Source organism: Aethalodelphis obliquidens, unplaced genomic scaffold (assembly GCF_003676395.1).
Source record: "Aethalodelphis obliquidens isolate GAN/ISIS:26980383/991018 unplaced genomic scaffold, ASM367639v1 scaffold41, whole genome shotgun sequence".
NCBI classification, from domain to species: Eukaryota; Metazoa; Chordata; class Mammalia; order Artiodactyla; family Delphinidae; genus Aethalodelphis; species Aethalodelphis obliquidens.
In genome coordinates this window covers 7,227,610-7,254,378 of record NW_020837985.1, presented here as the reverse complement: position 1 = coordinate 7,254,378, position 26,769 = coordinate 7,227,610, and the positions used below count along the sequence as shown (strand labels likewise).

At 46.2% G+C, this 26,769-nt stretch overlaps 1 protein-coding gene across 10 annotated transcripts in view; it reads left to right on the top strand.

Annotated features, from left to right (window-relative positions):
• CYRIB (CYFIP related Rac1 interactor B) overlaps nt 1-26,769 on the top strand; it is a 153,466-nt gene that overhangs the window by 25,616 nt on the left and 101,081 nt on the right. For 8 of the 10 annotated variants that reach the window (XM_027132466.1, XM_027132453.1, XM_027132463.1 and 5 more), the window contains exon 2: nt 12,950-13,002. The exons of the other annotated variants lie outside the window; for them this stretch is intronic. The gene's annotated coding sequence lies outside the window, so the exon portion shown is untranslated. The remainder of the gene's footprint in view (nt 1-12,949; nt 13,003-26,769) is intronic. 10 annotated transcript variants of the gene reach the window in all.

Genomic DNA, 26,769 nt, shown 5'->3' with positions numbered 1-26,769 from the left:
AAGAAAAGGTCAGTAGTGGTAGCTTGGGAGATGGAGGGCAAGAGACCGGAGTCTAGGGGTCCAGTGAGACGGATGCTCTGTTTGCAGGGAGCGGAGGCTGTAGGGCCTGGAGCCAGCCTCCCAGATGCCACCAGCAAGCCACAAAGTCACAAGAAATGGCAGCCAGGGCAAGAAGCGGGGCCGGGTAGCAACGAGCATCTTCTCACGCACCCACTGAGGAACGTGTCAGTCAGTGCTCCGGGTTGCAAGTGACAGAAAGCAAACTCAAGCTGGCCTAGGTTTGAAAAAGTTCATTTACTGTGTCAAGTCGCTAAATGGTGAGGGGTGGCTGAACCAGGGCCCAACCATACGCTGGCCGGGTTTTGTCTCCCACTGTCTCTTGGCCCTGCTTCCCTCCCTCCTTGTTTCTCAGGCAGTCTCTCCCTGTGAGATGGGTTCAGGCTTTCAGCCTTTCAGGTTAACGACCCTGTGTGTGGGCGAGGAGGGCACCCTTTCCTGGTGCCTTCAGCCAAAGTGCTAGAGTAGGTTCTGATTGGCCAGTTCGGGTCACATGACCATTCCTGAACCTCGAGAGGACTCTTTTATTTAGCTAGTTATTTATTTATTTGGCCGCACCGGGTCTTAGTTGCGGCATGCGTGCGGGATCTAGTTCCCTGACCAGGGATCGAACCCGGGTCCCCTGCACTGGGCGCGTGGAGTCTTACCCACTGGACCGCCAGGGAAGTCCTGAGAGGGCTCTTACAGGCCAGTTTTGCTTGTTCTTGTAGCAGCCACTGATTCTGGAAGATTCTGTGCTTTGACAGCCCTTCCCTTGGTGATATGCTAGCCCCTGGAGCACGTGGAGGGGAGGGTCAGGGGATGCCCCAGAGGACACTGGTACCATCCCAGAGGGGCTGGAGGCTGGGCAGGGCAGGAGCCCAGAAGCTTCCTTCTGCCTGGTTACGGTTAGGGTTAGGGTGAGAGGTCAGCACAGACTTTCCTTTTGCCTGGCCAGGGAGGCTTCTGTGACAGTGGTGTCATGACCTTGGGTGGAGTGAGTGGCCCAGAGGGAGGGAGGCGCCGTGGTTCCGTGGCCTGTCCTAGGTGCTACTGCCAGCAAACATTTATTGAGGGCCTTGTCCCTTTTCTGAATCCCTCAGAATGTTATTTGCCTTTTTCATGAGCCTTAACTGTGCCCAGGGGTGATGGGCAGAATGTTTAACATTGGGCACCCATCAGAGTCCTTTCTGGAAGGTTCCACAGTGCCGGATGTTCATCCTTCCCTTGCTGGGTGCCGGGGTAGGTCTGGGAGCTCTGGGGAAGGGCCGCCGGGGAGAGGGGCTCCAGACAGCAGCTCTTTCCCAAGCTGTGTGGAGTCCTTCGGTGTTTTAACGCCAGCTGAACGCCGCCGGCTAGTTTGGAAGCTCTTGGGGCGGGGCTGGAGGAACTCCTCCTGGCTCGCACCCCTCCCCCACCCCTCCTTACACTCACACCCTCGAGGATTCCCCCTGGGCCACGGGCATGAGCGAGTGTGCCACTGAATTTGTGGAGGCCGCTGGAGAGAGGCCGGGGAGATTGCTCTGGAAATGACAGTCTTCTCCTGCTCAGCTGGGCTGAGTGCTTCTTCAGATCGGCTGCCCTTTCCTCTGAGCTTCGATGAGGCCGCTGCTGCCCACACTTGCTCTCTTTGCACCCAAGTTTTTTTTTTCTCTTTCCTGTGAGCAGTTCGGGTTTACAGGCCTTGGAGAGTGTGCAAATATTTGACTTCAATTAAGGAAGTCCCGAACGAGGAATAGAAAGAGTTACTTCTCGTTTATTATTTCTGGGGAACTCGGGGGTGAGGGTGGGCATGACCTCTGATGCCCCAGCCACCTGGTCCTCCAGGGCGGTGCAGGCACCCAAGAGGCCAGGCCAGGCGCAGTGCGGCGGGCCAGCTGGCCCAGGGTGGCCTGTGGGAAGAGAAAGGCAAGAGGGTGCAGAGTTTAGGGACTTCCCTGGTGGCGCAGTGGTTGAGAATCCACCTGCCAACGCAGGGGACACGGGTTCGAGCCCTGGTCCGGGAAGATCCCACGTGCCACGAAGCAGCTAAGCCCGTGCGCCACAACTACTGAGCCTGCGCTCTAGGGCCCGCGAGCCACAACTACTGAGCCCGTGTGCCACAACTACTGAAGCCCGCGCGCCTAGAGCCCGTGCTCCGCAACAAGAGAAGCCACCGCAATGAGAAGCCCGTGCACTGCAAGGAAGGGTAGCACCCGCTCGCCGCAACTAGAGAAAGCCTGCGCGCAGCAACAAAGACCCAACGCAGCCAAAAATAAATAAATAAAGAGGGTGCGGAGTTTGGAGGCTTCTACCATGGGCCTGAATCTGGAGCGCGGAGCAGGTGATGAGAAGGGTGGTGCTCGCTACCTGAGTAATACCTACCAGCTGTTAGTACTTCCTGCCGGCTGGTCGTGGTGCCCGTGTGATCTGTTTGACTGACCTCACTGAATAATCCTCTCCACAACCGTTAGTGGTAAATATCATCATCCCCATTTACAGCTGAGGAAGCCGAGCCCAGAGAAGTTAAGGCATGTGTCCAGGACCACGCAGCTACTCAGTGGCAACTTGGGTATGTCAGGCTCCAATGCTGGGCTGAAAACCAACCCCCTGTATAGTGCCCAAGGGGTGCTCTTAGACTCCATGGACTGTTTTGAGGACAGGTGAGGGGTCCTATAAATCAGAGCCCGAGGATACTAGATGAGAGTTTACCCTAGTGGTCAGAGCCTGGATATTGGCTGCAGGAGGGAGAGGAGAGAGCGTGGGTGAGGGTAGAGGAAGCAGTGGGCCTCAACCTGGGGCATCAGGAAGGGAATGAACCCAGGCGCCCGAGCTCCTGTCCCAGCCCTGCCACCGCACCATGGGCCTTGGGTGAGTCATACCGTCTCTAGGTTCTGGTTTCCTTTTCACTGAAATGAGAGTAACGACCACAATGACAGCTTTTACTGTGGGCTTCCTCAGTGCTGCGGCCAGCCCTGGGACCCCAGGACCGAGAGGTGTATGGATTAGGGCTTCTGTTCACGGGTGCTCAGGGGCTAGTGGGAAAGGAGGCCCCTCCCCACCGGTGCTGCACATGAGACATGGGACAGGTCAGCCCTGGTGAACCGGAAGGGTCTCTGCCAGTTGGGGCTGGAAGGAGGGGAGCAGCTCGTGTCCCAGCTCTGGTTGCGGGGTCCTGCTGCCATCTGACTGTTGTCCCTGCAGCCAGAGGGAGGGACCCGTTGACAAGGGACTTCTTTCCCCAGCCCTAGCGCTGCCCTAGACAGTCCTCAGCAGAACCACCTTCCCAAGCGCTCAGGTGAAGAATACCAAGTCCCAGCCATGCCGCATAGTCACCTGGGAGCTGTCTGCAAATACCGATTCCCAGGCTGGGGAGCACTGTTTCTAAAAACTCCCCACGTGATTCTGACCGCAGCCTGCTTCTCCGGGGACCTGCTGCCCGTTCCTGCCGAGGGGATGGATTCATTAGGGCTGGGGAGAGGTTCCAGCAACCAGATGCCTCAGGGGCTTCGCAACTGCACCTGGTTCCCAGCTCATTACTGTGTCCTGACCCTTTCGAGAGGCAGCAGGGGTGGCATTCCCCGTGGATGTGCAGGACGCGGGATGTCCCCAGTGTGCCCCGAACCCCTGGGCACCAGCGGCCGGCCTGGGGTGCACGTGAGCCCTCTGGGGCACCTGGGCTTCCTCTGGGCGCTGCTTCCTCCCTGCTCTGGGAAGAGCCTGGATCCCTACCCCTGGGACTGTGTAGGGCCACGCTCAGGTGACCTAGCACAGTATCTCCCCGTACCCAGTGCCTGCTGCCCCAGTGGGACTCAGTGACAGCCAGCCACAGGCCTGGGACAGAAATCAAGCAGGACGGCCATGGCAGTTTAGAATCCGAATTTGAACCTGACAGGGGTGTTGGAGATCTGGTCGATATGATGCTCTTGCACTCTTGGGTTCAGAATCAGATTTTTCTAGCATTTTTACATTGATTTGGTTTCTCTCCTTCTAGAGAAATCCTATTTCTTGAAGTTCTACTAGGGGCCAGCCACTTTCTGAACATTGTGTCGTAGTAAATTTGCAAGGATTACAGAGGGAGAAACAAGATTCCCCAAGGAGTTGTGACACGTTTGCAAATGACTGAGTCAGGTTTCGAACCAACGTCGGTCTGACTTCAAAGCTCATTTCTGTGCACAGAGATGTACTGTAGCTCCAATTATGTAAAATCAGAGCTGAGCTGTTCCGTACGGTGGCTGCTAGCCATATGGGGCTATTTAAATAGAAATTAATAAAAATTAAACATAATTAAAAACTCAGTTACAGTAGCCAGAGTTCAGCCGCTCTGTAGCCGCATGGGTCTGGTGCTATGGTATTGGACAGTGTAGGTATAGAACATCTTCAGCACTGCAGAAAGTTCTATCAGATAGTGCTGAGCTAGAGTGACCGAATGGCACAGACAGGGCTCCGGGCCTGGCACGTATGGCTGAGGATGGTTAGAGGAGGGGACATGGTGAGCAGGCCGTCTCACCCTGTTGGCATCCGCTATTAGCATCACCAGCTGTCCTGGTTTGCCTGAGACTGAGGGGTTTCCTGAGACTTGGGACTTGCTTTGCTAAAGCTGGAAAATTCCCAGGCAACCTGAGAGGAGTCAGTTACTCTGTTCGCTGCACAGTGTCCCTGTAGATGTCACGCCTGTGCTCAGGTCCAGGACACAGAGTTGAGCAAAAAGTTGCTGCAAGTTCAGGGGGGGGGAAGCTAGCTGATGGAGTGGCGGCACCATTCAGGTAAAGTGGGAAGAGTGCTCTGAGAAAGGGGAGCACCAGGTATGGTGTACCCGGAAGCCTCTCTGAAGCGGGATACACCCGAGCTGAGAGTGGACATCTGGTATGCAGTTAACCAGGTGAAGGAGTTTGGAAGTGTGCGGAAACTCAGTGATCAGCCCTGGGTAGTTAGGAGTTGGGAATCTTGGGAGACGGTTCTGACTCTACTGTGATTCTGCTGTCTTCACCACAGGCATGTTCCTTTCCTTCCATGCTTCAGATTCTCTCACCTGTAAAACCAGGCAGTTAGACCAGATACCCGCAATAATATTCTCTAGCTCCACCAATGTCACTTTTTCAGGTAAATTGTGATATGACTGAGTGTTTGATAATCAGTTCCCTTGTGTTTCAGAAACAACATCTTTACCTTGCTTCTCTGTTAATGAGCTTCTTTCCTTTTCTCCAGTTTGAAAAGGGTAGGGCTAGGGCTAGCCCACAGGATTGAGGTTTTCCTGAGAGGGTATTAAGTCTGGCTGTTCAATTCCCAAGAGGTCTTTTCCTTCCTTGTTCACCTTCTTTCTTTCTTTCTTTATTTTAATTGTTGAAGTACAGTTGGTTTACAATGTTGTGCTAATTTCTGCTGTACAGCAAAGTGACTCAGTTACACATATATATATATACATTCTTTTTCATATTCTTTTCCATTATAGTGTATCACAGGATATTGAATATAGTTCCCTGTGCTATACAGTAGGACCTTGTTTTTTATCCATTCTCTATATGAGTTTGCATCTGCTAACCCCAAACTCCCAATCCATCACTCCCTCCCTCCCTCCCTCCCTCCCTCCCTCTTGGCAACCACAAGTCTGTTTTCTGTGTCTCCCTTCTTCACCTTCTTGTTAGATTTCTTAACTCAGTGGTGTGCTGAGCTGCAGCATAAAAAGAAAAAGAAAGACCATTTATTTTTATTTATTTTTAAAATATTTATTTATTTATTTTGTTGCACCGGGTCTTTGTTGCAGCAGGCGGGCTCCTTAGGGCGGCTCCAGGGCTCCTTAGTTGTGGAATGCGAACTCTTAGTTGCGGCATGCATGTGGGGATCTAGTTCCCTGACCAGGGATCGAACCCAGGCCCCCTGCATTGGGAGCATGGAGTCTTATCCACTGCGCCACCAGGGAAGTCCCCCAGGCCACTTATTAAAGTACACAGTAATAATTAATGTTATTAGTTTAAAGAAATGATTGATTAAAGCTTTAAAATATTTTGAACATTTACCAACATGTAAGCACTCTACTATGTAGTGTCTCCACTCCCCCTAAATGAGGGATTTTTTTTTTTTAAGGTTAAAGGCAAATTTATTACCCGGACATAGAGCTGCAAGTACTACAGCTTCATTAAAAATATTGTAACATATATAAGCAGTAGATCATGATACTCTGGAAAAAAGTGTGAGATGTGTATACATCTTCAGCTGAAATCAGCCTGTGCAAGGAGAATGGTTAAGCATCATGTAGAAACTATGTTTTGGATTTTATCCTGCTTCAGAATTCGACACTGAAAATGGTCCATCGTTCCAGGAGAGAAGGGATGTAGAGGGAAATGATAATAAACGTTATTGCTGAATATTATCTTTGAAAGAGAATAGCTCAGTACAATAGCAGTGTCTCCCCAAATCTCAGGCCCTGGATTTGGGAGAAAGGTGAGCTCCGGAGTCAGGTCAGAGTCCTTCCACTTAGAGGGTTGCCACCTCGGGGAAGAGAGTATGTGAATAAAAGAAGCTCGAGTACATGCATACCTTGTTTTATTGTGCTTTGAAGATATTGCATTTTTTACAAGTAGAGATTTGTGGCAACCCTGTGTTGTCAGATGATACAAAGTGGCATAGGATTTAGTGTGGCATAAGTTTAGGTGATGGGCGTCGAGAGGGTGGTGTGATTGATGAAAGCTGCAGTAGTTATTTTAACATTGTTATCCACAACCATTTATCTCCTATGTGCTTATTTATTTTTATTTCCTAATTTCTGATTCTAAATATTTAGGGCTGCCCCTGTGACCCTATCCTTTGCGTTTCCTTGTCGCCCTTGGGTCAGAGTCACACTGTGTCACAGTAGCCAATCCACACTCTCCTTGGAGCCTGAGATCCTTGAAGATGGGAACTCTGTCCTCATGTCCATCTCTCTGGCACCTTTGGAGCTGCCTGGCATGTGGCAGTCAGTCATGACATTCTTATTGAGCAAACCAAGCTGTTACTAGCCAAAGGCCCATGTGTGGTCACTTTCGACTTTGTTGTTTTAGTTGTCAAGTCTGCTATAACAAAGTGCCACAGACTGGGAGCTTATAAACAACAGACATTTATTTCTCACTGTTCTGGAGGCTGAAAGTCTGAGATCCGGGCGCCAGCAATGGTCGGGTAAGGGCCCTCCACCCATGACAGAAGGGGTGAGGGAGCTGTCTGGTGTCACCTTTATAAGGGCACTAATCCCATTCGTGAGGGTTCCACCCCCATGACCTCCCAAAGGCCCCACCTCCTAATACCATCACATTGAGGGCTTAGGATTCCAACATTGGAATTTTGCGGGGGACATAAACATTCAGACCAATAGTGCTTGTTATTGACGTATAATATGCATATAAAGAAGGGCACGTCATGAGTATTTTTGCACGTGTGTTGATTTAAAACATGAAATGGCAGATGTTTGGAGATAGAAGGCAGAGAGAAGCAAAGGGTAGCATGCTCAGGTGTGAGCTGTGGAAAGGTCTCCCGATAACAGTGTGAATCCTGAACCAAGCACAGCAGATCTTCCAGCCTAGCTGCTGAACGCCTCTTCTGCTTAGCGCAACCCGAGACAGATGCGGACTGGCGTAATTCATCTGAGCAGGGCAACAAGAGGTTTGGAAATGTTCTAAATAAGACCTCCTCATCCTGATTAAGAAATTATATTCTTTTTTTTAAAACAGATTTTTGGTTTCTTAGTTAGAACTGAGGGGTAATGTGAACATATAGAAAAATCGCCTTCCTAATTCAGGGTCAGGGAGGCAGTGGTAGGGAAAAGTCGGATTAAGAGACCACTTTGAGCTAATTGCAGTGTTAGCATTTTCAAGTGACTATGGAAACTGCTGAGTGTTCACAAGTTACTTTTGCAGGGCCCCCTTGAATGTGCGAGATAAGCTAGCTACCTGTGCAATGATCACATTTAATATTTTTTTCACAAATTTATAGAAAGAATTGATGTGCTTAAAAGTCTGTTTTTATAAGTTTGTTAAAGATTGCCCGGGTAATTTTTTTACATTCTTGCTAAGTCCTCCAGATAGTATAAAATAAGTTTCAACTGAAGTTATAAGAATTATCATGAATTCTTATAAATAGCTAACATTTGTTGAGTATTTAGTATGTATTAGCCACTGTTCTGGGGGAAAGTTTTATTAAATAAGTGATTAAGAGTTGTTGGAAATACTACAGAGCTCCTGTAATTGAACAGGATTATGGGTATACGTTTCTAATTTTATTAACAAGGATAGATTCTAGCCAATCATGGCTAAGAAAAAACAGCATGTGATAAACAAGCCAATAAAATTACAAGATGAATTTACTGAGGAGAAGGAGTAATTATTTGAATTATTATTTTTTTGTTTAATTAACATTTATTAAGTGTCTTCTGGGTAACAGGCCCTGTTAGGTACTTTTACATCTGCTGCTTTATTTAATTACGATGCGTTTTTCACTTCCAGATAAGATTTCCCATGGGCTTCCTTTGTCTAATGAGTTATCCTAGGCCCCTGCTTCACTGTCCTGTTTGCACCATACAATCACCTGGGGATCTTTGGAAAACTATAGTGCTGGAGTTTCATCCTTAGAGAGTCTGTTTAATTGTGCAGGCTCGGGATCCAGCGGCAGTATTTTTAAAGGTTTTCCTCCCTCCCCTGTGGGCTCTGGTTGAGCCGGGGTGAGAACCACTATGCTAGGCTGTTTGAGATGTTATTTCACTGGCAGAAAAATATTGCCTTAAACTCTTCAGCAATAAGCAACTATTGCAAACTTTGGGAGTTTGCTGTGCCAGGTGGATATAAGTAAAACACCTGCTTTGCTTTGTCTGTTTCCTATTAACTGGGATATGGGAAGTGTCAGAATAATAATTAAATGAAGCAGGCTAGAAAATGTCACCCTCAGTGTCTCAGACCCAGAATTTCCAGGTGCACTTAATTTGTCACCTGGGTTTTGCTCGGGGGTGGTTTCAGAAACATCATGCCAGTGACTTGCATACTAAGTTTTTTTTTTTTTTTTTAAGAAAAAAGTACTCTAAGGAACTTCTACACTAAAAGTAATTCCTTTAAATGAAATACATGTGTATGTACACAGTATAGATTTGTGAATAAAAACTTTAGGAGGACACAGGAATTATGAGGAATTCTTTAGATGGAGGGGTTATATAGGTCGAAATGGCCTCCTTAAAAATCGTGTTTGCTGTCACAGTAAAGCTAATGTCAAAACATTAAAAAAGCAAGAGGGAACTAAGTGGTTTGGGGAGCTCAACTTTTCTTTAAAAATTCTTATAGCCTGAGATCACATAATAGAGATTTAATCTAAAAAATGATCCGTAATCCAAGAACATATTCAATCCCTAAAAACATTTTTAGGCACCTTCATCAATAGATTTGTTTCAGTGGGAACTTTTAGTCCTGCCTAGAAAATCCCAGGAGTTGTGAAAGTGTGGTGTAATTGGCGGTCAGGTAAAGGAAAGATTCCGTTAGACCTGCCAACATTAAGCATTTTCCCCTAAAATAAGCAACGTTTCTGGTAGGTGTGACTAGATGGCCTTCCATTTAAGAAAGTTGTCCAAAAAAAAAAAAAAAAGAAAGAAAAAGAAAGAACGTTGTCCCCCTTTTAAAAACATTATATTGCATTTGCTAAGAGACCTTGGACAAGTCATATCATTCTTTTGGACCTGAGGTTCTTCATTGGTAAATAAGGGGGGCTGTTGGTTTTCCGATGGGGCTTTGCTGAGCATCTGGAGTGGCTTAGAGAGCCCTGGCAGAGGAGTTTTGAGCTGGTACCTCTCTGAGTCTCTGGGTTTCCCGCTCTGGCCTCAGACAGAGCTGCTGTCTGGGGCAGCTCTGGATGGGTGCTCATTTGCAGAGAGAGGAAATCCTTTCGTTCTGCATGTGTTTTTGATGACCTACTGTAAGTCAGGAATAATACCAGGTGCTGGGGACACCAGGATATGACCAAAACAGAGTGGGAGCCCTCAGGTAGCTTGAAGTGTCCTGGAGCAGACAGACAGGGACACAGATAATTCCAGTGTTTCTTCAGCTAGGTCAGGGGCTGGGTGGGAGAAGGTTGGTCAAATAACTGTGTATGTGAGCTTTGGGTGTAGTTTTTTAGAAACAAATGACAAGTAGAGGACAGTTCCCTCCTTGAGTCACTGCCTAGTCACTCTCAAAGGGAAAAGAAAGAGGAAGGAGGAGGGCCCACGTGGGATGCTTGGGACTTCCTTCGTGCCCTGGAGTGGACTCAGGGACTTGGCTGTGCTGGTGAAAGGGCTGTTGGGAAAAGAGGACGAGCTGGGCTCTCAGAAGACCACAGAATTAGCCCTTAGGACTGGGAGGGCCCCTGGGAGGTCATCTAGTCCAGGCAAGTTACTCTGGCAAGCCCACCTGCCTACATATCCAGGTCTACATATCCTATGTCTCTCTCCCTACCTCTTGTGCTTGACCTTGTAAACCAGCAATTTGGTCTGTGGGCCTTTGCAAGTGCTGCCAGTTCTACTTGGATCCCCTCGGTTGGGCAAATTCGAACTTGTCTTTCAGTTCTCAGCTTAGATAACACCTCCTTGGGGAAGTCTTTCTTATACCCATCACTTTCCATCCCCTGCTGAATTAATTAAATACCCTTTCCTGTGATTGCCCAGCACCTGTACTCACCCCTGTTGTAATACTTTTTGTTACTCCATTGTAATTGCATGTCAGCCTGTAATTGCCCCACTAATCAATGAGAGCCCTTTGTGGCTGGGATGGTTTAATTCCTGGAATTATTCCCATGGCCACATGCTTGGTACATCGTAGGTGCTCAGTAGATAGTTCTTGAATGAATGAGTGTCCTCACTTGACAGCAGCGGCTGCAGGAGCTCAGAGAGGTTCAGTGACTTGACCAAAGTCACACAGCTCTGGGAGACCGAGATGGGACTAGAGCCCATGCTATGAGTCTAAAAAGGAGACAAGATCAGATCCAGTTTCTGGAGTCATGGTCCTGGTTCTCTCTGCCCATACAGAGGAAGTGAAACAAAGTCACCCCTGTTTTGAGATGAACACTTTCCTTCTAGGGGAGACATACTCTATCTCCTGGGTTTGTCTCTAAGTGATGCAAAGACCAGCTTACTCTTCATGTTTAAAAGAACTCTTCATGTTCTTAAAATAAAACCAAACAAAGAGTTTTGGGGGCTTCCCTGGTGGCACAGTGGTTAAGAATCCGCCTGCCAATGCAGGGGACACGGGTTCCAGCCCTGGTCCGAGAAGATCCCACATGCCGTGGAGCAACTAAGCCCGTGCGCCACAACTACTGAGCCTGTACTCTAGAGCCCGTGAGCCACAAGTACTGAACCCACGTGCCACCCCCGCACATCTAGAGCCCGTGCTTCGCAACAAGAGAAGCCACTGCAACGAGAAGCCCGCGCACCACAATGAAGAGTAGCCCCCGCTCGCCGCAACCAGAGAAAAGCCCGTGTGCAGCAACAAAGACCCAATGCAGCCATAAAAATAAAATAAAGTAAAAATAGTTCCTTAAAAAAAAAAAAAGTTTTGTGAGAGTGAGTTAGTATGCTTTTTTCCAATTTCTGGGACTTTGAGCCAGGACCCTAAAATTTTTCCCAAGTAAACAGCTTGTCCTGTTTTCTGTTTTGTAAATCTGGTCAAAGAATCAGAAAGAAAGAAACAAAAGTCCTTTATGTAGCTGCAAGACGTAGCGAGTGGAGTCAGAACTGTCATCATGTCTCTGGGCATCTGTGTGCGCGTGTGTGTTGTGTGGTACGTGCACGCGCATACACGCAGAGTATGGAGCGTGTGCACACGTCTGAGGTCTTAGCTTGTGCGTATGTTTAAATGGTTCTTAAATGAAATCCCCTTTTTCTTTGGCCACTGGGCAGTTTTGTGATTTTTCTTTAAAAGAGAATTTTAAACCACACTCGGGCAACAGCAGAAAGAAAACCTGTCCTGGTGAACAAGAGGATTGCTGGCAAAGTAGCAGGAGTGGTTGACATGATCGGCTGATAATGTTCTCCCACGACACTTAGGAAGGGCCCCCAAACCTTTTGTGAATAAAGTGAGGCTGGTTAAGTGGCTTCCGGGAGTCTCAGCCCCCGATGAAAAGCAAAGAGAAAACACCAAGGCAGCTGAAGATTTAATCAAAATTAAGGCCAGAAGAGGGCATTCTTCCAGGCAATAATAAGAGCGTCTAGACACTGCAGACCTTGCTCCTATCTTCACACTAAAGGCTGGTGAATCGGTTCGAATGGGATATTGTTTAACTGTGGTTTTATGGAGACTCCCTTTGATTCATAAGTATTTGTCACTGTAAGAGATTTTGAGGGTGACAAGGATGGTGTAATGTACATGTTTGTTTTCCTTTCTCTGCGGTGTAGAAACCTGAAGCAGGAAGCGATTCAGGGGTAGAATGACTAAGCCCAGTTCAAACTCAAGTTGAGCTGAGTGTTTTGCTGAGACTAAGACTTGCTGAGGTACCCCAGAGTTCCAGCATCCTTTATCTTAGAATTCTGAGTCTGAAAGGACAGCCAGGCCCCACCTTCTATGTCCCTGGGACAATGCAGTCCAGCCAAACTGTGCCTTCGTCAGAGGAGTTTGACTTGGGTTTGCTCTTTACTTGCTGTGCAACCTTCAGCAAGTTACTTAGCATCTCTGAATCTCCATTTCCTTTTTTTTTTTTTGAATCTTCATTTCTTTATTTGTAGTACACAAGACTATTTTGAACATTAAATGAGAAAAACGTTTGTGAAACATGCTCTGTAAACTGTAATGGTCGGGAGAAATGTTATTTGGATTGAAATGCTATTGGATAGAAATGCTATACTGGGTTGTTATTCCTGGTACAGGAAAAAACAACAGTGGTTAGGATTTACTGGAGGCTTTTTTGTGTGCTGGAATCTTGTGACTTGCTTAATCCTTGCTATAACTCTGTTTTACAGGAGAAGAAACTGAGGCCTGGAGTTTGAGTAATTCGTTCAAGGTTACCAAGTTGGTAAGTAACAGAGCTGGATTTGACCACCCGGCTTCAGAACTAAGAGCTTCATTTGAATTACCTTAAGCTTCGCAACAGCCCTAGAAAGTTGAGGTTCAAAGAAGAGAAGTAACCTTGCCCAAGTTCATTCCACTGGTAACGAATGGGTCGTCTTAGTCCGTTCAAGCTGCTGTAACAGAGTACCATAGACTGGGTGGCATATATACAACAGAAATTTAATTCTCACAGTTCTGGAGGTTGGGAAATCCAAGATCAAGGTGCTGGCACATTTGGTGTCTGGTGAGGCCCACTTCCTGGTTCTTTGTGTTATAACTTCACATGGTGAAAGGGGCAAGAGAGCTTTCTGAGATCTCTTTTATAAGGGTGCTAATCCCATCCATGAGGGCTGCATCCTCATGACCTAATTAATCACTTCCCAAAGGCCCCACCTCCAGTTACCATCATATGGGGGGTTGGTTCCAACATATGAATGTTGGCGGGGGGACACGGACACAAACAGTACACTGCAGGGGTCGATTCAGTATTCCCGTGCAGCAGTCTGGCTCGAGAATTACTGCTCTTAACCACTGTAAACTTGCTGCTGTTGTAAAGCCCCTCACGGAAAACCAGTTCTGTGAGCCTGGGTGCCCTCTACCCCCGAAAGGGCACTTCCCTTTTCTGCCCTTTCCCTACGCTTCCTGGTACCCTCACTCCCCTCCATTTGACTGTCCATCTCTGGAGAGGTTTAGCCATAGAACGAAGACAGAACTGGCAGAATGTTATCCAGCAGTCTCTCCTGCATGCCTTTAACTTTTATTTTAGTTGAGGTATGACTTACGGACTGCATAATGCACATCTTTTTTAAAAAATTTAATTTTATATTGGAGTATAGTTGATTAACAATGATGTGTTGGGAAGAGATATGGGAACATATGTATATGTATAACTGATTCACTTTGTTATAAAGCAGAAACTAACACACCATTGTAAAGCAATTATACCCCAATAAAGATGTTAAAAAAAAAAAAGAAAAAGAACATTAAAACCTTCAAATGGAAAAAAAAAACAATGATGTGTTAGTTACAGGTGTACAGCAGAATGATTCAGTCATACCCATAGAATGCACACATCTTAATCATATATCTTGATGAATTTTTAACATGTTACACTCATCGAGCCGCCACTCAGATCAGGATACATGGTATTCCTGTCACATAAGTTCCCTCATGCCCCTTTGCTGTTAGTACTGCCCCTGGAGATAGCCACTATTCTGACTTATAGAAGTCAGATCATGTCTGTCATAGCATAGGTTCCTGCTTCTATCCTATCCAGATCCATATATACTTGCTCCACAGAAACAAAATAGAGGGCTTCCCTGGTGACGCAGTAGTTAAGAATCTGCCTGCCAATGCGGGGACACAGGTTCAAGCCCTGGTCCTGGAAGATCCCACATGCTGCGGAGCAACTAAGCCCTTGCGGCATAGCTACTGAGTTTATGCTCTAGAGCCCGCGAGCCACAACTACTGAGCCCGCGTGCCTAGAGCCCATGCTCTGCAACAAGAGAAGCCACAGCAATGAGAAGCCCGCGCACTGCAACGAAGAGTAGCCCCCACTCGCTGCAACTAGAGAAAGCCTGCGCATAGCAATGAAGATCCAACACAGCCAAAAATAAAATAAATAAAACAAACAAACAAAAACAAAATAGAGGTAAAAATCACACTTTAAATAGCGTGGGTGACCCTGTCTTTCCACCAAGCAGGCACGTCTCTTGGAGTGAGCTGAATGGGAGACACAGATCTGCTGTTCCTTCTGTTGGTCTTTGTTCCGATGGCTTTTTAGGGGGTGAGCATCTTGTGCTATCGGGTGTGTTTCTCATATTTATAGATTTTAATTATCATACAACGTGGGCCCCCAAATTCAAGCCGGCTATTTCTTCTTGTGCTCAACCTAAGAAACACAATCCAGTGCTGAAGAAAAAACTGGCTGTGTTGCACTTAATGAGAGATGGTTTGTCCGTCTCCGTGATGAGCCTTTATTATGGGATTATCAAGAGGAATTCCGATGCCCTTCCACTTTCAACATTACAAGTAGACTTTAGAGGCTAACCCTTGAGTAAGAGGCAGTTGTAATGTGGACAGAACTCCAGCATGGGTAATTGGGTGTGTTAGACTTGGTGACCTGGAACACTTCTGGCAACATGGTGGACTGACTTGTGTGACTCCTTCCTGATAGGAACACAGAGTTGACTGAAATACAACAACTGTATCTAGGGGAGCTCATCAGAAAGGGAAGTCTACAAGTGTCAAAAATGAAGAGAGATGTCTAAGCCAAATGGTTATGTGAGCTGAAAGCCTGACAGCTTATGGGGCTTCTGCACCCAGATGGAGGCTGTAGAGTCTGGGAGTTAAGGTTTTAAGACCACAGTGGGTCTAGAAATGAGCCCTGGGTCCAAGGTGGACTTGAGTGCCCAGGAGCGTTAAACATTACACGTCTTCATGAAAAGGGGCTAGAAAAACTCCACTGTCTGGAGAAACAGAGAGGAAGCTTGTTTTGAGTGGAAAAAAGTCACCAGCAAGAAATGAAAAACCTGGGGCTGTACCGTATGTGGTTGTGGAATCTATATTGTTATTGTCATGAGATATGAGAACTCCTCAAGCTGAGAAATTAACATAAAAACTGGCTGCCTACTGTGGGAATCCCTAACACAAACACAGAATCACTCCACGAGGATACTTCAACAACCCAGACCTAACAGGACTCCTACAGAAAGAACCCTGGGATGAGTTCACAATTAAATCATATGGACTTCTCAGGAAATGAATGACTTTGAGTTGAAAGCAATAGAACCATCTAAAAGAGACTATAAGATAGTGTATATATATATATATTTTAAAGTATCATGTTTTCATTTTAACTATTATTTTTTAAAATTTATTTATTTTTGGCTACGTTCGATCTTCGTTGCTGAGCACAGCCTTTCTCTAGTTGTGGCGATGAGGCGCTACTCTTCGTTGTGGTGCACGGGCTTCTCATTTTGGTGGCTTCTCGTTGCAGAGCATGGGCTCTAGGTGCACGGGCTTCAGTAGTTGTGGCATGCAGGCTCAGTAGTTGTGGCTCGCGGGCTCTAGAGTGCAGGCTCAGTAGTTGTGGCACACGGGCTTAGTTGCTCTGTGGCATGTGGGATCTTCCCAGACCAGGGATCAAACCTGTGTCCCCTGCATTGGCAGGCAGATTCTTAACCACTGTGCCACCAGGGAAGTCCCAAGCCAGTATATTTTCAAATGATTAAAGACTAAAGGTGATTCAAAAATGTAATGAAAGACAGAAAAAGAATAGGTTGATTTGAAAAGCTGCCACATGGAAATGAAAAGTAGTCATTGAAATTAAAATCTAACAAAAGGGTTAGCTGACAGACTAGACATAGTGAAAGAGATAATTAGTGAACTGGAAGACAATAATAAAGTTTACGTTTGTTAAGTCCTTAATATGTGCCAGACACTGTTCTGTGTCCTTGCATTAACTCATTTAATCTTCAGAACAAAATTATAAGGAAGGCATTATCATTATCATCTGTATTTTATAGATGAAGAAACTAAAGTGTAGTAGTTCAAGCCACTTGCCCAAAGTCACAGAGCTGGTAATGATGGAGCTGGGATTTGACCCCCGGTTGCCTAGTGTAGCCTAGAGTCTGTGTTTGCAATTACTACACTGTAGAAAATCATCAAGAATAAGCACTAAGTGATAAAGAGATAGGAATATGGTAGAGAGGCATGGAGGAGAGAAGGAGAGGGTACTACTTAGGTCTCAGCACAGGGACTAGGGGAGAGGCATCATTAGAAGACAGAATAATTAGCTGTCCCTTCAGATCTCCTCCAGTCCTTAGGTTCCAAGAACTTGTGCCCCTGTTGAGGGCAGAAATATTCAAAGAAGGGTAGCAGAGCCTCAGTTTCCACGATAGTATGAATTGATGGGCTGATGTTTGACAAAGGTCTCTCTGGGGGAAAGAAAAGAAGCCCTGACTGTAGCATTTACCAATGTCTATGGTATAAATACTTCCACCACGACCAAGTTCAAGCTACCGACATAATGTCAGTGAACATGGCCTTGGGAAGAGATGTGCGTAGTTGGCTCTTTTGAGCCAGTCTGAGCCAGCTCAGCAAACCAGGGGGTCTGACGTTCATTCTTTTTTAAGCTCTGATCTCTGGGTTGTGCATCCAAGGGGCAGAATTTTCAGGAAGTAGTAGTATCATGTGTAATATCTCAGGGGCAGAAAGAGACAGTGGGACAAGAGTGGAGCTCTGCCCCCACTTTCTTCCCTTGAATTTAAGAAACAAGAAAACATTTTGTGAATGTGTGTGGAGAGACTGGTATCCTTATGACACTGTTGGTGAGAATGAAAGTGAGTCCAAGCTCTTTGAAGGCCATTCAGCACCATCTGCCAACATTTTAAGTGCAAGTACTCTCTGACCCCGCAATTCCACTTCAAGGGTTTTATCTTATAAATCTCATCTTTCCTGTAGTTACACATACGTGTGAAGATGTGTGTAATGTATGTTCATTGCAGCATTGTTTGAAATAGCAAGACCCTGGAAGCAACTGAAATAAATGTATGTCAGGAGAGGATTGATTGAAGGGATTATGGTATATCCTTACAGGAGAATACTGGGCCACTGTTTAAAATAGTAGGTCTTATATACCAAGAAGGAATCATCTCCAGGATGCATTCTTTTTCTTAATATATGTAAATTTATTTATTTTAATTTTGGCTGCGTTAGGTCTTCGTTGCTGTGCGTGGGCTTTCTCTAGTTGTAGCGAGCGGGGGCTACTCTTCCTTGTGGTGCGTGGGCTTCTCATTGTGGTGGCTTCTCTTGCTGCGGAGCATAGCTCTAGGTGCTCAGGCTCGGTAGTTGTGGCGTATGGGCTTAGTTGCTCCGCGGCATGTGGGATCTTCCCGGACCAGGGATTGAACCCGTGTCCCCTGCACTGGCAGACGGATTCTTAATCACAGCACCACCAGGGAAGTCCCCATTCTTTTTTTTTTTAATTGAGATGTTCTTTATAGTTGACATATAACACTATATTAGCTTCAGGTGTACAACATAATGATTCCCTATTCGGATATAATGTGAAATGATCACCACAGTAAGTCTAGTTAATATGCATCACCATATATAGTTACAACAGTTTTGCTTCTTGTGCTGAGGACTTTGCAGATCTACTCTCTTAGCAACTTTCAGATATGGACTGTAGTATTATTAACTACAGTCACCACACTGGGCTTACATCCCCATGATTTATGTACTTTAGAACTGGAAGTTTGTACACTTGACCCCCTTTACCCATATTTCCAACTCCCCAACCCCCAATTCTGGCAACCAGCAATCTGTTCTCTGCACCTATGATTAGGGATTTTTTTGTTTGTTTGTTTTTTAGAGTCCACATGTAAGTGAGATAATACGGTATTTGTCTCTCTCTGACTTATGTCACTTAGCCTAATGCCTTCAGGGTCCATCCATGTTGTGGCAAATGGCAAGATTTCCTTCTTTTTTATTGCTGAGTAATAGTTCATTATATACATATATACAATAGATCACATTTTCTTTATCCATTTATTCCAGGACGCATTCTTTTTTATTATTAATTTATTTATTTTTGGCTGTGTTGGGTCTTTGTTGTGGTGTGAAGACTTCTCATTGTCGTGGCTTCTCTTGTGGCAGAGCACGCACGGGCTCTAGGCACACGGGCTTTAGTAGTTGTGGCACATGGCTTCAGTAGTTGTGGCTCGCGGGCTCTAGAGTGCAGCCTCAGTAGTTGTGGCGTGTGGGCTTTGTTGCTCCGTGGCATGTGGGATCTTCCTGGCCCAGGGCTCGAACCCATGTCCCCTGCACTGGCAGGCAGATTCTTAACCACTGTGCCACCAGGGAAGCCCCCCTGTTTAACTTTCGAGGAAAAGCTGAGGCAATGGTGGGTCTCGGGTGGATGGAGGATATCTTACTGTATATCCTTTTTTTTTTTTTTTTTTTGGGTTCGCGGGCCTCTCACTGTTGTGGCCTCTCCCATTGCAGAGCACAGGCTCTGGACGCGCAGGCTCAGCGGCCATGGCTCACAGGCCCAGCCGCTCTGCGGCATGCGGGATCTTCCCAGACCAGGGCACGAACCCGTGTCCCCTGCATTGGCAGGCGGACTCTCAACCACTGCGCCACCAGGGAAGCCCTGTATATCCTTTTTTTAAAAAAAATTTTTACGGAATTCCCTGGCGGTCCAGTGGTTAGGACTCTGCACTTTCACCACCAAGGGCACAGGTTTGATCCCTGGTCAGGGAACTAAGATCCCACATGCCGCACAGAGCAACAACAACAACAAAAATTGTTTTTTTTTTTTAGGCATAAGCATATGATATTTTTATTGTTAAAAACAAACTAATTAACAAAAACTTCACTTTGGGAACTTTCAACCCAAACCCCTCTTATTTTTAGGGGAGATTGGCAGGTCTCCATGGGGTTGCTGATCCCCAGCATTTATTGAGCACATGCCAAGTACCAGGCACTCGCCCGTGTTGTCATACACTGTGGGTCTCTCCATCGTCGGACTCTTCCTGGACTCTAGTAGTGGCCTGGTCAGTGTGTGATAAACAATCCCATTTTCAGGAAGAGGGGAGGTAAAGTCTTTGTGGGAAGTCACGTGGCACGCAAGGAGAAGTGGTGGAATTCAACAGCAATCTTAAAAGTGCTTTGTGAACAGAGGGAACCAAGCCGCTTCTTAGCAATCCCAGTTATCTGCAAGGCATCTCAAGCCTCTCTCCCTCCTGCCATTAATCCCCGGAATCTCTCTTGAGACCACATGAAAGTGTTCTATCAGTGTTAATTTTTCCAGCTCTAAGATTCTTTGCTCTGGAAAGTTGGAGCTGTGTTTCTGGACCAAATGAATCGCTGATGTGTTTAGAAACCACAAAGGCAAGGAGAATTTGTCCTGTGCTGTCCTCCTTTTCTGACTTATTTTATCTTCACAACTCTCCTGTTGAGTTCACATCATCAAAGATCTAAGAGACACTGGCTCTGTTCACTTAAAAAGAGCGACCTTCAGGGCCTTTCTTAGCAAAATAGATGTTCCCAGAGGTGCTTTCATTGTTGCCCTTGTTGTTTTCAGCAATCAGCCACATTTCTAGCCCATCATGATACGTTTTATGGAACCAGAGACTTGCTTTCTCTCTCTATCTCTCTCATCATTTGGTAATAAATTCAGTAAATAGGTTATACGTCTTGAGAGGGCTGTTGTGATGTTTTTGTTTTTGTTTTAATTTATTTATTTAATTTATTTATTTTTGGCTGCATTGAGTCTTTGCTGCTGAGCACGGGTTTTTCTCTAGTTGTGGTGAGCGGGGGCTACTCTTCGTTGTGGAGCACGGGCTCTAGAGCGCAGCCTCAGTAGTTGTGGTGCACGGGACTAGTTGCTCCGCGGCATGTGGGATCCTCCCAGACCAGGGCTCGAATCCATGTCCCCTGCATTGGCAGGCAGGTCCTCAACCACTGCGCCACCAGGGAAGCCCCTGTTGTGATGTTTTTGTGATTTGATCAACAGTAATCCAAACGGGCAGAAAAACTGGAGTGACAACTTAAGTTCATGGAATCAAAATCACAAAACCTGACCTGAATATTATTTAAGAGTGTAACATCATCTGTAACATTGGGATGAAATTCTTGCAAGGGAGGGCTGTTTGACCCTACTCTCGACTGTTGCTGTTTTGTGGGCTCATCCAGAGAGCACCCTTTAGTGCTTTAAGTATCATTGGCCATCCTGCAGTGTGGGATGTCATGGTTTTGGTTTACTGTGAGATGACTGTGTATCAACAGTGTTGACTTCCCCTAACAGTAATTCTATCTTCACTGCCTGAATGAAGATACAGAGGACGTTGAAGTGATATTTCTTGCATGAGGCCTGCCCTGACTCCTCCCTGTGTTCCCACTGCGCTGAGCATTGCTTTCTGTAGTATTTAGTTCAAGCAATTATCTTATTGGCTTTATTTTTTTAATGCCCTTTTGTTGTTATTATTATTTACTTATTTATGTATTGGCCGCACCGCGCAGCATGCAGAACTTCCCCGACCAGGGATCGAACCCATGGCGCCTGCAGTGGAAGCGCGGAATCTTAACCACTGGACCGCCAGGGAAGCTCTGTTGGCTTTAAATAATTGTAGTTGTTTGTAGCTGTCTCCACCTCAGACCAGGTGCCAGGAAAGATGGCCTGGATCCTCTCGCTTCATCTGTTTATAACCAGCATGCAGCTTATGTCACGGCACTCCACATTTCATGAGTTAGGATTCTTTTGACCTCATAACAGAACCCCACCTTGAACTGGCTTCCACAGAAAGGGGATTTGCTGGTTTATGTAGCTGCAAAGTCCAGGGATGGAACTGAAGGTATGGAGGCTTAGACAGTGTCGCTAAGGCTTACACAGGTTTTCTCCATCTCTCAGCGCTGCCTACTATTTCTTTTTGGATTGTGGCGGCAAGAGATCTGTCAGCAGTTCTAGCAGCAGGGAAGAAAAGGCCACTTACCCAACAGTTCAACAAAAGTCTTAATATCTCTGATTGGTCTTCCCTGATTGGTGCCCGTTCCTAACCAATCCCTGTGGCCAGGTGAATGAGATGCTCTGACTGGCCGCCTTGGATTAAATGTCCGCCCCTTGAAGAAGCTGGGGTCCGGTCTGCACCTCCCAGAGCCCAAGAACCGAGAATGAGGGAAGGCAGATGTTCCCTGAGAAAATCTGGGAACCATTTGTGAACGGGGGTTAGGCAAAAGCAAGGATGTCCAATATAGTAGGTTTTTAATCAGTGTTTACCCAGTGAATGAATTAACAGATGAATGAGCAAACAAGAGCTGCTGCTGATTCTGTGAGCTGTTTATACGATACCCGGAGTGGGGTTTTAACAGATGGAGCCTTTGCAGAGAGGAGGATAAAAGAGAGCCTTGAAATCAAGTCATGTAAGGATGACATTAAAGTAGCTGAGATACTTAACAAGAAATAGGAGACATGTGATGGCTGTTTCCGAATGTCTGAAGGGTGTTCATGGGGACGAAACATTTGCTGGGTTCCTACTTTGTGTCATAGGTTCTAGGCTAGATGCTTTAATCGCCATCACCTTACTTTTATTTTCATTTTATTTTTACTAGACCACCAATTTATGTTCCTTATAGAAAATCCAAAATGCACAAAAAAAGAGAAAAATAAAAGTCCTTCCATGATCTAACTACCTAGGGCTAATTGCTATTAATATTTTGGTGTATATTCTCTCAGTCTTTTCTCCCTGTTTTACAGATGCATTTAAAAATTCTTATCTAATCTTGGTAGTTGTGTTTGTCAGAGAGAAACTGGCTTAGAGAGTTTAGGAACTTGCCTGAGGCCCCAGGAGCAGGCACTAGAATTCTAGGACCAGAATTTGGTCCACACCTGTCAGCCCCAGAAGCCCTCTCTCATTCCCTGGTCTTTGATTTACCTGTTGCATAACCAGCAGTCTGTGTACTAACTAACAGGGTTTTACTACAGTTCTATTCAAAAATCTTGATTTCATCGCTCTTTGCTTATCCACACATTCATCTTTATTCAGGTACTCAGGAAATATTTCATTGGGTGTTTTGTGGGTGCTGGGGGTAGCCCAGTGAATGAAGCAAGGCTGCTGCCCCTCTTGGAGCTGACAGTTGAGCCGAGTTCTGCATCACTGTAAATGGTTGAATCAGCAGCCTCTAGGGATGTGCAGATCTGGGATACTGCCAATTGCACAAGTCTCACACCTCTTTGAGGAAGCAGCCAGCAAAGCCAAAAGGAAGCACCATAGCCAGAAAGCTGGACAACCTAGTTTTATATGTGCCTTCTGCCCAAGACCCCTCTCCTGAAGGGAGCGGGTTTGTGTCGAAGGATGGGAGGCTCAGGGTGTGCGTTACCAGTCCCAAGGCTGGCTCTGCTGAGTGATCTGGGCTGTGGCCCACCATCATGTACATATGATGACTCTACCTTCTGAACTCTGGATCAGAACCCATGGTATGAAGCAGGGTTAGCTGAATGGAAGGAGGGAAATACACATTTCCTGAATATGGCCTCTACCCTGAGTGCTTTCACGTGGCCCTTCTTGCGCAGGAAGATGCGTATTATTATTCTCATTTTACAGGGGAGAAAGCTGAAGTTCATTTGCAGTTTTGACTTGAGCTCAGGCCTGTCTGATGGCTCCAAATCCTACGAGCTTCCTCTTCAGGCTTTTCTGATAGAGGCACATCTGGGGAGTGGGGCTCTGGAAGGTTCTGAAGCCCCAGGTGCTTTGGTTTCATTCCATTCACTTATTTTAAAAAGTATTTATTGGGCTTCCCTGGTGGCGCAGTGGTTGAGAATCTGCCTGCCAATGCAGGGGACACGGGTTCGAGCCCTGGTCTGGGAGGATCCCACGTGCCGTGGAACAACTAGGCCCGTGAGCCACAACTACTGAGCCTGCGCGTCTGGAGCTTGTGCTCCGCAACAAGAGAGGCCGCGATACTGAGAGGCCCACGCACCGCGATGAAGAGGGGCCCCCGCTCGCCGCAACTGGAGAAAGCCCTCGCACAGAAACGAAGACCCAACACAGCAAAAATAAATAAATTAATTAGTAAACTCCTACCCCCAACATCTTAAAAAAAAAAAGTATTTATTGAGGACCAGGGACTCTGTCAGGCGCTGGGATGTGGGATGACCAAGACCAGTGAGGGCTCGTGCTCCTAGGGAATTTGAAGTCTGAGTTAAGTCACTGGAACAGCGATGATGCTTCTGCACAATTCTTTGTTCAGTGATTCATTCAGCCTTGCAAGAGGGTGTATTAGGCTGCTTTGAGTTGCAAGGGACAGAAAACCCAGTTCAAATTGGACAATTGATAGAGGCAGTTGAATGGTTCACATAACCAAGAAATGGAGAGGTAATGTAGGTTTCAGGCACACTTTGGTCAGGGCTCCAGCTTCCTCTTTTTGTGATTCTCTTGGCTCTGAACTTCTGTCTGTTGGCTCTGTTCTCTGGTGACTCCCTTCATAATAGTGAGAGGGCTGCCAGCAGGGCTTCTGTATTGCTCGGCACCAGGAGACACCACGTAGAATACACGTGCTCGAAGAAGTACAGGGGATAGCTCTCCATTGTGGTGACCGGGCTGCTGGTACCTCGCAGAACGCATGCTTGCTTGTTTATATCCAGGGAAGAAAGAGCTACCATCTCTCCCCAGAGCCATGGAACAAAATTTCTGAGCTTCCCTCGGATTGGATCGTCTCAGGACGCGCTCTATCTCTCAACCAATCACGGTGGCAGAGGAAATGGGATAACACTGATTGGCTTAGACCATTCCGGACCCACCCCTGGAATTGGAGATGAGGTCTGAATGAATGAGGGGGTGCTGCTTGGTGGGAGAGGAATGGAACAGATGTTAAAGAAGCAATTGCTCTCTCTAAGGGGCAGCGTTTAGGATCTGGGTATCGAAAGATGAGTAAGGCATTGTCCCTTCTCTTGAAAAGCTCCCATTCTAGTGAGCTTCCTGAGAGTTTGGCAGTGATCAGGGGAAAGAGTGTTTACATTGTTGAAGGCTTGGCACATTACATGTTTTCTCAGTTCTTATAATGTTCTTGTCAGGCAGGTGAACAAACAAGTTCAGAGAGGTTAAGTGGCTTGCTGGTAATTGCACACCTAGGAGAGGAAAGCAAGGTGTTTTGAGCCTGTGGAGCCCACATTTCTTCCTCTCCTTTTTGTGATGCAGTGAAAATAGATTAACAAAGGCCCTGCAAAGCTTCGTCCAACGACTCCTTCACAATAAGCAGGGCCTTGGGAGTAGGTATTGCTTTTCATTTCAGGCTTTTATTAGAGGGATCCTGTCTGCTTTTTTTCTTTAACTAGGTCTAAATGGGAGGAAAACCCCTCTCCCTGGTCCAGATAAGCACCAGATAATTGAATGAGCTTCTGAGGAAAGCAGAACCATTGTTAGCTCACAGTGCATCAGGAGAGATGGTTGCGTTCAGATAATTTTACAAAAATGATTTCTCTCTCCTTTTGACTTTGCTGCCTGAGGCTTCCATTTGGTATAAAAATAATAGAGTAACTATTATGTAATCGTATACAATGCCTCCTCCCCCTGGGCCCCAAGTTAACGCGAGTGTTCACAGCACAGAATACATTTTTTGGTAAAGAGTTTATGTAAAGCCAGAGTGATTCCTAAATTAAACGGCCCAAACAAGGGCAAACGAGTTGGATTTTTAGTTTTCTCCAGACTCTGCAGAGCCTTAGCATCCAGCAGAGCAGGAGATGATTTTGCTCGTGTGCTGGTGGCAAAATGTCCGTGTTCATACTGTTGCCTGCACCCAGCGTGCGTATCTTGTGCTTTGCTGCCAGGTGAGAGGCCCTTGTTTTGTTCATAGATCTCCTGATCTCACTTCCACCCCAGCAGATGTAATTTCATCCTGAGAGAAAGGAACCAAAAGTGGGAAATCAAAATGATGGTTGGTAAACACTTGACCCATAAGGTTTTCAACTTAGATGCTGTACTTTTTGAGTTTCTGCATCTGCTTTTCACTTCTTTTTACGTAATTAGTGATGATAATGAATTTACCTATTTATCCACATTTCCCTTCAGTTGGCTACTATGTTTTGGGTCTTGGGGATCGAGAATTAACAAACTCATAGTCTCAGTTACTAATAGTTTTGGTGGCTCTCCTTTGACCAGATGTCCTCCCAATCTGTCTCCACTAGTATAATTTTTTGGCTCTGATTTACTATGGGCCTGGCAAACTTGTGAAAGTAAAGAGGAAACAAGGTCTGGGGGTAAACTCCATAGGCCTCAGTGTCAGGTAAAGACCAGAAAAACATGGTTGCTGGGCTCATCTAGTTGACCCTGGACGGTGCCCACTGTAGTTGTCGTTAGGGTTAATATTTAGGGGCTATTTGTTGCCACTCATAACCTCACTGACCCAAATGATATGAACACCACTGTTATAAAGGTGGCTGGATTTATGGAACCTGGGAGCAGACCAGCTGGTGTGTGTACACAGGGACATATGTGTCTGTATAGATGTGAAACTTGCTGCCTCTATGATGGTGGTTCTCGAACTTGTCTGCACATTAGAATCACCTGGGGAGCTTTCAAAATTCTAAAGCCAGGGCAACAGGCTAGATGCATTAATTCACTGACTCCGGGGCTGGGACACAAGCACTGGTAGTGTCTAAGCTCTCCAGTGTGCCGAGGAGTAAAGGAACCACTGGTGTATGAGAATTATAATAATAACATCATTATCATCATTTGAAGATGAGTAGGGATAATGGTTATGACAGGGGTACTAGCCACCATTATCATTTACCAACTGCTGCCTATAAGCTAGGCAGTGTCCTGGGTGTCTAACAAATAGGATCACATCCAGTCCGTACGGCAGCCCTGCAAGACAGCTTTATAGGTGGTTGGATAAAGAAAGCAGGGGGTCATGTCTTTGAAACTGATGTCAGCTACAGAGTTGCTTAATCCAGAGTGTCAGGTAAAGTCTACAGAGATGGAGTTGTTGGGTTCCTTGTGTTGATCCTAGAGTGACCAGTGTGGTCATCATTGGGGTTGAGATTTAGGGCTTGTTTGTTACCACAGAGTAACCTGGACCATCCTGACAGACGCAGCCATCCTTTTAATAACCACAGTGGATTCGGGAGTCGATATGCAAAAGCGTATTTTGCAAAATTATAAATTGAGGGAGAGTTTATTTTGGCTTGTGGCTTGGAAAGAGAAATGAGTGTAGTAAACCAGGCTATTAATCT